The sequence below is a fragment of the Festucalex cinctus genome, chromosome 3, assembly GCF_051991245.1.
Source record: "Festucalex cinctus isolate MCC-2025b chromosome 3, RoL_Fcin_1.0, whole genome shotgun sequence".
Taxonomy (NCBI): Eukaryota; Metazoa; Chordata; class Actinopteri; order Syngnathiformes; family Syngnathidae; genus Festucalex; species Festucalex cinctus.
Window position 1 is genome coordinate 25795214 of NC_135413.1, and position 12060 is coordinate 25807273.

The 12060-nt window shown below is 39.8% G+C and overlaps 1 long non-coding RNA gene across 1 annotated transcript in view; it reads right to left on the reverse strand.

Moving 5' to 3' along the window:
- Positions 1-950: 950 nt before the first annotated feature.
- The window catches only part of LOC144016789 (uncharacterized), a 53781-nt gene continuing 42671 nt past the window's right edge, over positions 951-12060 (reverse strand). The window contains exons 3-4 of the long non-coding RNA XR_013283008.1: positions 1168-1222; positions 951-1088 (exon numbers count right to left, since the gene is read on the reverse strand). This is a non-coding gene — a long non-coding RNA (uncharacterized LOC144016789). The remainder of the gene's footprint in view (positions 1089-1167; positions 1223-12060) is intronic.

Genomic DNA, 12060 nt, shown 5'->3' on the forward strand with positions numbered 1-12060 from the left:
GACAATTATGTAAGTGTTAAAAAGTCAATTTTATCTTAAAGAGGAAGTCAAAAAAGTAATCTTGAGAATAATATGTTCGATGCAGCCCCAATAGTCTAAATACAGTATTCTGGTTAATATTGTGTTTGTGGAATATGAGTTAAGCAGCAAAATCCAGCCGTTTCTATCAATATCAGAAGGCGGCCATTTTGCCACTTGCTGTCGAGTGAAAACGACAGACAAATCGCAGTTGCTCAGGTCTCAGGTAACAACCAATCACAGCTCAGCTTCAGAAAACAGGGTGAGCTGTGATTGGTTGTTGCCTAAGCCCTGAACAACTGTGATGTCATCTTCAGTTGACAGCAAGTGGCAAAATGGCCGTCCCCTGAGATGGATAAAAACGGCTGGATTTTGCTTCATAACTCATATTCCAAAAGGTAATATTAATCAGAATGTCACGTTTAGACTAGTGAGGTCACATATAACATATTATTGTCAAGAGATGTCTGGTTGACTTCCCCTTTAAAGTTAAACCACTTCCACCTCTTGACGGCGAAGCTAAGCGACACATGATGTGGACAGGCAGAGAAGAAGAAGAAGAAAAAAAAGGAGGGTGGGGGTTAGCTAGTTTAATAAATTATTGAAGAGGGGAAAAAAGCCAGCCAAGGGGAACAAATAGTGTTTCTCCCGGAAGCGTGCCACCCCCCACCCACCCACTCATCCCTGACCCCAGCAGCCCTTGCGTACCTGCAACCCCACCGCCCCCCCGACCCCATCGCATTAGTGAAATTCTTATTTGATGGCATTTTAATATTCTGCCTTGATGACTTTTTAGCAACATTTACTTTGGAGGGTCTGGAGCGCGTCCCCCCCTTGGAGGAAATGAAACATGTCAAAACCCATTACAAAAAAAAAAAATATCCAAATTTAAATACCTGAAGTGTGTTAGCGGTACTACACACGAGCCCCCCCCGAGCGCTCCGAGGCTCACAAACACTCATCTGCTTGCCGCCACGTAATGAGTCTGTTTGATGGCCAAGCGATTTGTGGGTCAGCGAGCATACGTTACAGATCCAATTTAAGCTCTGATTGCTTGTACTCTGGAGGAGCTGGGAAAAAAACGTGTTATTGAAATTTAATACCACATCATTTCTTCTGCCTCCCGTGCAGTGACTAAGGTATGCTTACATGACTCCTGCGCAAATGCGGGTGGATCGGGGGTGGGGAGACGATTCAATGATGCCTGGCAAAAAAAAAAAAAACACAAGATGGTTTACTGTATTTTTTTTAACGCGTGAGAGTCCTGGTGGTCTTGCAAAACACAGATCCAATTAGGAGCCCCTAAAGGCAACACGGAGAGCAGCCACTCACTTGACTGCAGTGTTTGGCATTATGTGATATATCACTTTCATCACGCCTTTTTCAGCACTGTGCTGAACACGCACTCACTTTCTGACACATGACATTGGAGTGTGTAATGAAATTCAACAAGTGTAGACTTCCTTTGAATATAATATAGTGCTGCTATTTGTTCAGTGGAGACATGATTATGGCAATGTCATCAATTGGTTTTGAAAATTATGTTTTATTATGATTTATTCATTACTGGTGTAGCAGAAAAATTTCCGCTCTGGGATCAATAAAGGATATGTAATCTTGTGTGGGTTTTTTTGTTTGTTTGTTTTTTTTAATAACCAAATGCGCACATTTTTACACAAATCTTTTAAAATATTCTATATTGTACGCTAAACATTTTTAATATGCGATATATTTTATAATACAGTTAATATTTTTGGTATTATTCACTTTAGGAAAAGAAAAAAAATAGTATAAAAAGTAGTGTTGTTCCGATACCGTTTTTTGGCCCCCGATACCGATACCGATACCCAGCTTTGCAGTATCGGTCGATACCGATACCATGCCGATACCTAAAGTTTATTTTCCTCAACATGACAAAGCTGTCCTGCCATTGGTTCAGAGCATTCAAGGGCCAATAGGATATCTTAGATCGGCATGCAGTGAACATGTCACATACCAGTGAATGTCGTGCATGAGCAAGACATAAGATGCTGCATCCAAAATCCTATATTAGCGTTGGAATTAATGGTATCGGCATGTTACTTGTGAATAGTCACCGATACCGATACCACTGTTTTAATGCAGTATCGGCACCTCTGCCGATACCAGTATCGGTATCGGAACAACACTAATAAAAAGTATAATTTTTTTTGTTCATACTTATGTTTATACTTCATACATAGTTTATGCTTAGTATTAAATATTTAAATATTCATAAAAATGTGTAAATATTTATATTTCTCCATATTGTTATAGCATTACATTTTACTTTATATTGAATGTGTCAATTCATTATAATAATTCATTATATACAATGTCCAATAAATTAATAATATATATAAATTATTTAAAAATTTCAAAAGTTATGAAAATTCTGCTCTCAAGGACCATACATATTAGTAGCCCGTGGGTCTAATTAAAATAGCTCACCGGTGGTGAGACGTCATTTTCTAGGAATGATTGAGAAGTGATCATTTGAAAATGCAAACACTGTCAAAGATTTGTAGAAATAAAGTGTTAATAAATAAAGTGCATTATTGCATGATGATGTTTATCTGCTTCGTAATTAGTGTGAGAAATCAATAGCATGCTGAGTGTCTTCACATAAATTAATAACAGATGTAAAGTTAATTTAAAAAAAAAACCCCACAGGAACCACCCATTGCACTAAAAAGGAAAAAAAAACGTTTTTTACTGTTTCACTGCTTTAATTTGGATTTTAAAATTATTACATTTGTATGTATTTATCTGCATTATCTGCATATATATATATATATATATCCATCCATTTTCTTGACCGCTTATTCCTCACAAGGGTCGCGGGGGCTGCTGGCGCCTATCTCAGCTGGCTCTGGGCAGTAGGCGGGGGACACCCTGGACTGGTTGCCAGCCAATCGCAGGGCACACAGAGACGAACAACCATCCACACACACGCACACCTAGGGACAATTCGGAGCGCCCAATTAACCTGCCATGCATGTCTTTGGAATGTGGGAGGAGACCGGAGTACCCGGAGAAGACCCACGCGGGCACGGGGAGAACATGCAAACTCCACCCAGGAAGGTCCGAGCCTGGACTCGAACCGGAGACCTCAGAACTGGGAAGCGGACGTGCTAACCACTCGACTACCGTGCCGCCCAATATATATATATATATATCTTAATTTTTTGACTGTGTTTCGCAAATACATTAGCATGAGTGTGGTTAATGGGGTTAATGCAGCAAACAGCAAATCGCTGGCATCTAAATTAAGATCTGCTGAACAGCGGCAACATTCCATTAATAGTCACAGAAACTCACAGAATTCTATTCCAGAAAAAAAAAGTGAAATCAAATGCTGGTGCAGAGGCTAATTGAGAGTTCAATTGAGCAGCGTGCAGGCTGGTGTGGCCCAGATTTATTAATGCTGCCCCCATCCCCCGCCCCAACCCACCCACACATTCACACACATATGCTTACTCTACATATCTATATTAAACTTAATAGTCTGTTACATTGCGCTTTAACCTCGGCTCTCATACATGATTACCTTCTGATTTCCTTGCAAAATGGCACATAAACACGGGGCAGGGTTTTATCAGCGTGTCACTGAGTTTGTTTCCGGTGACGGCCCCCCCGCACCTCAACCCGCCGCCGTCTCCCAAGTGCTTGGTTAACATGTCACGCTGACGGCTGATTTATTTGCTCGCTTCACCTTTGCCGGGGCATTTTACAAACATTTGGCACAGCTACTTCCACTACATTAGAATTAGTAGCGTTATAGAGCACATGGGAAATATTTGTGCTGTACAGTATACCCTCGCAATATCACAGTTCATCAGTCATAGCCCCCACTATACTAATTTTACTGTTTTAAGTGATACTATTTTCTGGATTCTTACAATATAGTGGATTATGTGAGAATTTTCTCAAGATGAGAAAGCTTTGGAAGGAACCAAGTGTCACTGCCGTTCCCTGCCTTGAGAGCCGAGAGCACAAGCTAAGCTAAAAGACTGGGCTGCTAATCCACCACCAAGCTAGTAGGCTACAGCTCCTGAGGAGAGCCACTTAGCCGACATGTGTGCGAAGCACTTTATCCAAGTAATCAAAGAGTTGAACAATACAGTGAATTTTGTGAGAATTCTTTAATAAAGAGGAGAACGCTATAGAGGGACCCAGCTTTGGGAGCCGAGAGCACAAGCTAAGCTAATAGCCAGGACTGCTAATCCACCACCAAGCTAGTAGGCTACATCTGCTGAGGAGAGGCACCTAGCCGACTTGACTTGAAGATTGCAGTATTATAAGTTCTAACCCCATCTTGCGTTTACTTTTTCCATAACTGAAAGCAGTGTTTTAAGTGGGCCGGAACGCACCTATACGGCGCTACGGCACTTTTAAAACTGATGCAAACAATGACGTTCTTCCTTTGCTCTCATTATCCCATGTGATACTGGCGTAAAACACCCACTTAAAGTGTTTTCTGTGGGGGGAAATTGTATATATATATATATACATATGAGAGTACCGACACTTGTTTTTTCCACTAAAACACTGACTGGAAGACATATTTTATTCAGCAACTCTAAAAATAGCTCGCATAGGAATTCCCTTGCACGAACCATGTCACTTCCAAGTGTGCATCAGTGTAGTGCTTAACAACATAAAAGGGTTACGATGAGAAAATGTGTTAGTATGACAGAATGTTCAATTCAATTTTATTTCATTCCTTAAAAAAAGAGAAATGAAAAGGGACAGAAAGAAGTAAAACTTATGTTATCTGCCCTTTGATCAATAACAACAAAAACAACAAAAAATAATCAACACAGAATAAATGACAGCGAGCGGTCAAGACGCACGCAGCATGTCCTTGTGCTATTTGTATTTTTCCAGTAATTGAGATTTTGTCAACTTTTTAAAAATACAGATATACTGAGATGATTTTGTTTTACAATCCAGATTGTTCCATAAGCTGAAACCGTGAGTTAAAATACATAGTTCTTTTTGTTCTGTTCTATATTTTGTTTTGAATAAAATATCTGTTCCTCTTAATTTATACTCACTTTCCTTTTTTTTTTTTTTTTTAATTTGTATATTAATTGGTAAAATTTCATGATGGGCTTTAAACGTTATTTTGAGACAGTTAAAATCCATCAATTCATTAAATTTAAACGTTTTTAGTTGTATCAAAAATGGGTCAGGTATGGAACAATAAATGAATTACATAACAATGCAATAATTGCATTAATTACAATAATACAGTACATATATTTACATAAGCATATTTTTCCACTCTCGGGTTAACTTGAAAATTGTTAAGAACTTGACTTAAAATGCCGTAAACGTGGACTAATACGTAAAATATGTAGTCCCCTTGTTAGATCTGACATTGCTGCATTGAGCTTTTGTTGTTGAGGATTTATTTATTGCATCATTACAACCCACTCTAATAGTTACAATCCATACCAGCAATTAGCCGAACTACAAAAGAAACAATAAACAAATACAGATGGGAGGGGCGTAACACAGCCATGCAGACCTCCCTTACTACCACTTCAGCCCCCTTAAACACACACTGGCCATTCTGCTGGGCTCTTGACTTACAAATTGCTGCTGTAGACTGGCTTTCTAGGGAGAAGGATAAGAAAGCTTTGAGAGAGAGAGCGCGAGAAAAAAAGAAAAAAAAAAGAAAAGAAAAGCCCACTCGGGACACTTATGTTCCCGGTGCAATAATAAAGGCAGCAAAGCCTGTCACTGGCTAACAGTCAGCGCATTGTTTCCATTTGTCCAACCTCAACGCTGTCAATAAGCTCCCTATCCGTGCTCCACAACCTCCCTATCTTTTCAATCTACTTGGATGACTTCCAAGAATCGTGGCTGGGAGAGAGCAGAGGGAAAAAAAAACAAAAAACATTAAAATGCCCTGGACGTAAGCCCTCAATGGGCAAGTGTAAGTCCCTCTTTAAATGTAATATCAGGGCCTCTTTAGCATGCCAATGAGGCTACATGGAGAGCGGCGGTCCCAGCGGACGGCTGACAGGAAGGAGGGCAAGTCCTTTCGTAACATAAAGGGCCAAAGTGGAGAGAGAACGACATTGAGTAAAGACATCAGTTCAAATGGGTGCTCGAACACACAAGGAGGATGGTTCAAGATGCGTATGATGGATTTTTTTTGTTTTTTCTTGACAATAAGGGATTTGTTTCATGAGCATGTATAATTATTATTTTTTTTTAAATTACAAATTCTAACAGGAGACCTGTGAGAATATTTTTTTGTTTATATGTTTATGTTCTGTCACGGCCACATGTACAAAAAAAAAAAAAAACATTTACAGTATAGGTTTTAATCGGCAATTGCAAACTCAGAGCTGCTGTGGACATTCAGTCACAGTAGACCCTTACATTAATATTCTATTGTGTTGACCTTCCTAATACACAACATTAACAACTATTTTTCTAAAAGCTAAAAGAAGATGAAGGGAGAAAAAACTATCCCTTAACTCTCTAGCTTGCGTATGCTGTTGTTCAGAATTAAGAGTAATCCAATTAAATGTTAATCAAGTGAATGTAGACTTTTGCTTAAGTGCACTTTTCCCGACTCTTTCATAAATTATATTTTCCACTACATTTGCTTTGGATGGACAATTAATTTTTGGCTTTACCCCCTGCTAATTACTTTTTCTTTGTGGAGACTGCAGAATGTAAATATTTGCGTGCGTGTGTGCGCATCCGCATGTGCATGGTGGGGTCCTTTTCTTTTAGTTTGTTGAGATACGCATTTTGTTCGTATCATTTAAATTCTTATTAAAAAAAAAAAAAAAAAAAAAAAAAAAAAAAAAAAAAAACGGATACTGGATTCACGAAATTACCTCAGGACAAAGCAATAAACGTAGTACTTTGGTGCCATTTTGTTCTTGCTGTTAGGGTACTTTCATTAGTGTTTTTCAATTGTATTTTAGATGCCCCGTTTTGTTGCCAGTCCTTGAATGCACCTCAGCACAGTCTTAACACAAATCAACTCAACTCAAGTTTGACACTGAAAGCTACAAATAGCCCATGTAGTCTACTCTGTTGTTATAATTTGCCTGTATTGCGCAACATTTGTGTGTATAAATTCCAAAAGAAAGGTTTGATGACTTAATTCAGTTTGTTTACTAGAGTGAACATATTTGTCTGTCCATGTATCACGTCAGTTTGTGCGCTAGCATGCTAGCTAAAACAAGTGCTGATCCTCATGTGAAGGCTGTTTGTTTTGTTGTGTAATTTGACTTCTGATGACAGTCAGATTAGTAAATAACTCACTAGTGCCTCCATACTCATCAGGAGTGAAATTCCTATACATATATATATATACACTGTGTATATATATATATATATATATATATATATATATATATATATATATATATATATATATATATATATATATATATATATATATATATATTATTTTATTATTTTTTTTAAATGTTGTGACAGAAGTAATGGAGTGTGTCACAATGGATTTTGCATTAGAGGACCACCACCCTCAAAACAGGCTGATGCTAAGAAAAAAAAAAATGTGTGTATAAAACATATAAATTCTTGATCCTTGGAAAATATTCACATAGGCATTCCACATACACCTGGGAACTTTTAAATTGTGAAAAAGATACATAATGTTTCCTTTAAAAGTCTGCTTTGTTATTAAAATGTGCTGTACAGTATATTGAAGTTGTAACACGTTCCCCCAGCGGGAGCATAATAATAACGTTAATACAAACGCGAACATCCCGTCTAAATGAAATGACATGAGAAAACGGTGGACGGGGGACTTTGGCGTCCTTGACAAATCCCCCTGACACAAGCGCAAATGCTTGAATTAACTGGCAAATTTAAATAGAAGTGACACCTCTGGATTATCATTTTATAATTGGTTTTGAATAGTCGAGCCCGGCTCCTCTGTGGGCCACTATTCACTTGATTCCGCTTACATTTGATAAGAGTGTTAAACAGAGAGTACACCCCCCCGTGCCCCCACCCTGGTAGAGTGGAGAATTCCTTGTCGCTTTTCATCACGACATTGCTCGACTCTGCAAGGCCGGAGCGAGGTGTTGAGTGTTTAACAAACGTGTGGAACGTTATCTGTATATTTGGACCGAGTTCCACTTTTGAAGCATTCAAGTTTGCCAGTTGAGCTCAAAATCAGTGTTTTTGTTTTATGGCACTTCTTCAGAGGGGCGTGCAAAGCCACAGACCTCCGTTAACAAAAATGTGTTGATGGTCAGCAAAATGTGATTTGCCAGGAAATACAACCAGATACGTCAATCATAAAAATCTCAGAAAGCTTCCCCGTCAACAATATCTTTTAAAAGGGCATCGGACCATTGGTTGCAGCGTTTTCAGCGAACACATTTGTCAGTAACAGTGCCAACGCAAGATGGCTGGCTTCAGCTGTGAGAGGCCATTGTGAGCCTAAGTTCTTATACTGTATACGTCCGTGATCAAACAGCAGATTTATATCGACAATGGATGAATGGATCGATTTTCCGTCCGCACCCAAAGCTGCGACTAAAATTTAAATACAAAAAGTCTGTCATGACTGGGTCATGCCAGGGTTAAGTTTGGGTCATGCAAAGGTTATGTTTGGGTCATGACTGTGAGGACAAGTGTCTGTTTTGAACTGAAGTAACCGGCATGTAGTTTCAACTGGTCTTAAACTATGTGATGTCAGGAGCTATGTGATGTCAAGAATCTTTAATCTCTTTATCTGGTCAACAGCCAATCAGATAATGCCATGTCAGTCCTGTTACCCACATGTCTAGCCACAGCCAATCTGATCCATTCTCTTTTCCTCGATGCCTTCTCGTTGTTTCTGGTCAAGTCAAATTAGTTCCACGCCTCTTGATGTTATGCGAATAAAGTGTTAAACTCTTATTTGTGTCTGCGCTTTTGGGATCCAACCTCAGAACCTAACAATCTGACCTTTAAGAACAACTAAAGAATCATTTTATTTTTATATATTTAATCGTCAATTAAACATGGAACGAACGAATGAACGAACACGGATTCCGCACGACTCCTGCGTGTAAAAACGAGGGCGCAAGCGGCGTTATCTGCCGATCCCAGAACTTCCCGTCGAGCTCCGGAGAGGGCCAGTATCACGTAGCGCACCCTGCACGGGGAGTGTGCGGCCCGCTGACAGGAAAGCTCCATTAGTCGGCCACAAAGAGGCCAATAGAGAGGAGCGTTTCCTCGGCCAAAGGAGGTTTGTCCGGAGAACGCTCCCGCTTCGCTTTTCCTGACAGAGGATGGTGACACACGCACACATGCACGCACACGTCCACTAGAGGTGGCAAAAGTAGTCACATAACTGTACTTGAGTAGAAGTAGGCAACAGAAAATAATAATAATAAAAAAAAGACTGGTCGAAGTAGAAACACTGATTCATTCCTTCAACTCAAGTAAAAGTAAAAAAAAAAAAAGTACATATTTTGAAATCCACTTAGATATAAAACGGAAAATACATTTATATACTGAATTATATACAATAACAAAAATTGACAAACATTTGCAAACATCATCTTTTACTTTGGAAAACGATGCCTTCATTTACATGCAGTCAAAATTGAGGTCAGGGTCAAAATCCTGCTTTCTTAAATATTCGAGGACCTGTTTAGATGAATGAGCGGGCACAGTGACTCCCGTATATATGGTCATTGTGATCAACTGGAATATCCCGATCGAAAATGTGACACACGTAATGCAAATTGGCGTTATTTCCAGTTTTAACTTTCCGTGGTCAATCAAAAGAAATTCACTAATGAAGTACTGTCTTTTTCCTCCTCACTACAAAAGTGGTTCTTCATCATCATGTTTGTTTACCTCTCGCTGTGTATTTCAGGTAGATTCTGCGCCAGACGCACAGACATATATACGCAACACTTACTGCGAACATCCGCCAATGTCGAGAGAATAATCGATTCTAAAAATATTTGACACTGACAGCCCTACTACTTTGCTTTTTTTTTTATTATTAACTTTCAGAGTACTACTTTCTGAGAAGATAAAGGATTAGATGGATGTATAATTCTTGGTGGTATTAATATCCATCCATCCATCCATCCATCCATTTTCTTGACCGCTTATTCCTCACAAGGGTCGTGGGGGCTGCTGGCGCCTATCTCAGCTGGCTCTGGGCAGTAGGCGGGGGACACCCTGGACTGGTTGCCAACCAATCGCAGGGCACACAGAGACGAACAACCATCCACACTCACACGCACACGCACACCTAGGGACAATTTGGAGCGCCCAATTAACCTGCCATGCATGTCTTTGGAATGTGGGAGGAGACCGGAGTACCCGGAGAAGACCCACGCGGGCACGGGGAGAACATGCGGTATTAATATCAAATAATTCTATTAACTAATTCAACCCCAAAAACGTGTAAATTTTTGTTTGTTTTTTATGCAAGAGCATCCAGAAGGTTTTGATGCAGCTTCTGACATGAAGAGTTGGCTTAAAGCAATGTTAGTTGTTACAAAAATCGACCAGCAGGTGACAGCAGAGTATGACATCAGCTAAAGCCATATTGCAACAAGTTCTTTTTGACAGTGTTTTCACCAGGAATGTGAATCTAGATGAAACTTCGCTATATTCTATTGCTAATTACTGCAAAACTGACACAGATACAAATATACTTTTTTTTCTGATGAAAGAAGAGAGACCAATCCTTATTTTGGTAGGTTTCATGCTTTTCATTGAAATAGAACACAATATTCTGCGGGACTTGCAAAATCAGTCAAAATCCAGTAAAAACAGCCGGCAGCAAAGGGTGTTGCTTCAGTGAAAATGGCTGGGAATGAATGAGTTCAATATGGCCATGGGTATGTAATATCTTGCTAATGCTTGCTGGTCCGCATTCCTCCACGTTGCTGCTGACCCCTGTTGTTTGGATACAAATTTCCAGAATCTCAATCGATCAAGATCATGAACATTGTTGACTTTCCCTCTGCTTACGTCTTGGTCATAAAAAGTAGCGCTATGATGATTGGTAAGGTAAGTACTAGGGTTGTTCGATACCACTTTTTTTCAGACCGATACCAATACTCAGACCCTCGGTACTCACCGATACCGATACCAACTGCCGATACCAGTAGTACATTTTGACAAATAAAAAAAATCACTAAAAGATATTTTTAAACAAATATATTTCCTTTAATTTTGACAAAAAAAACAGTAGAGTCTTAACGCTCAAAATAAAACCCCAAAATGCTCTTTTAGTTTAAGATTCACAATTTTGAAGTATTTCCAAACCCGTGAAGTTTTGGTGAAAAACTGCTGCAAGCTAGTGCCAGTTACAGGCAAGGAGGACTCACTTAACGTCTTCCCCCTCTGCCGTCGGTCGCTTGTACTCGTCTGCGTCACGAGTACTCGAGTACTTGAAAAAAGGCTGGTATCGGCCCGATACTGATACCTGGTATCGGTACTCGCCCATCCCTAGTAAGTATAGATACTGTAGAAAGTAGCAAGTACAGATATCTGTGTGCAAATGCCAAAAGTCAAGTTACCCGAAAAAAAATAAATACTTAAGTGTATAGTACTAAAAGTTACCTGAAAACGTACTTTAGGTATTTGTACTTAATTACTCACACACTTGATGGTTTGGTTTCCTCAAACGCACATGGCGAAAGGACACCTTGTAAATAATCACAAGTCGATCCTCCCTCTTTCTTTCTTTGATAGTCACGCTGCCGCCACCTTTGTTCCATTGTGAGACACAAGTCTTAAGTCGCGTCGGAGGTGACTTTTTTTTTTTTCTTCTTCTTCTTCTTCCCCTCCCCTCAAATAATGCTTGGCAGGCGTCCAGAGCCAGAGATGAGTATGTTTGGACTGGCCCCAGCCCCGCGCGTGCTGCCTCAGCTCAAGACAATGGGACGTGGACATGGAAGTGGGCCTGGGCCAGATGAGGAAAAGGAGATAGCGAGGGGTGGAGGTGCGCCGAGAGCAGACTGGTAAGCCGTTATGGGACCCTGCGGCGGAAGGGCA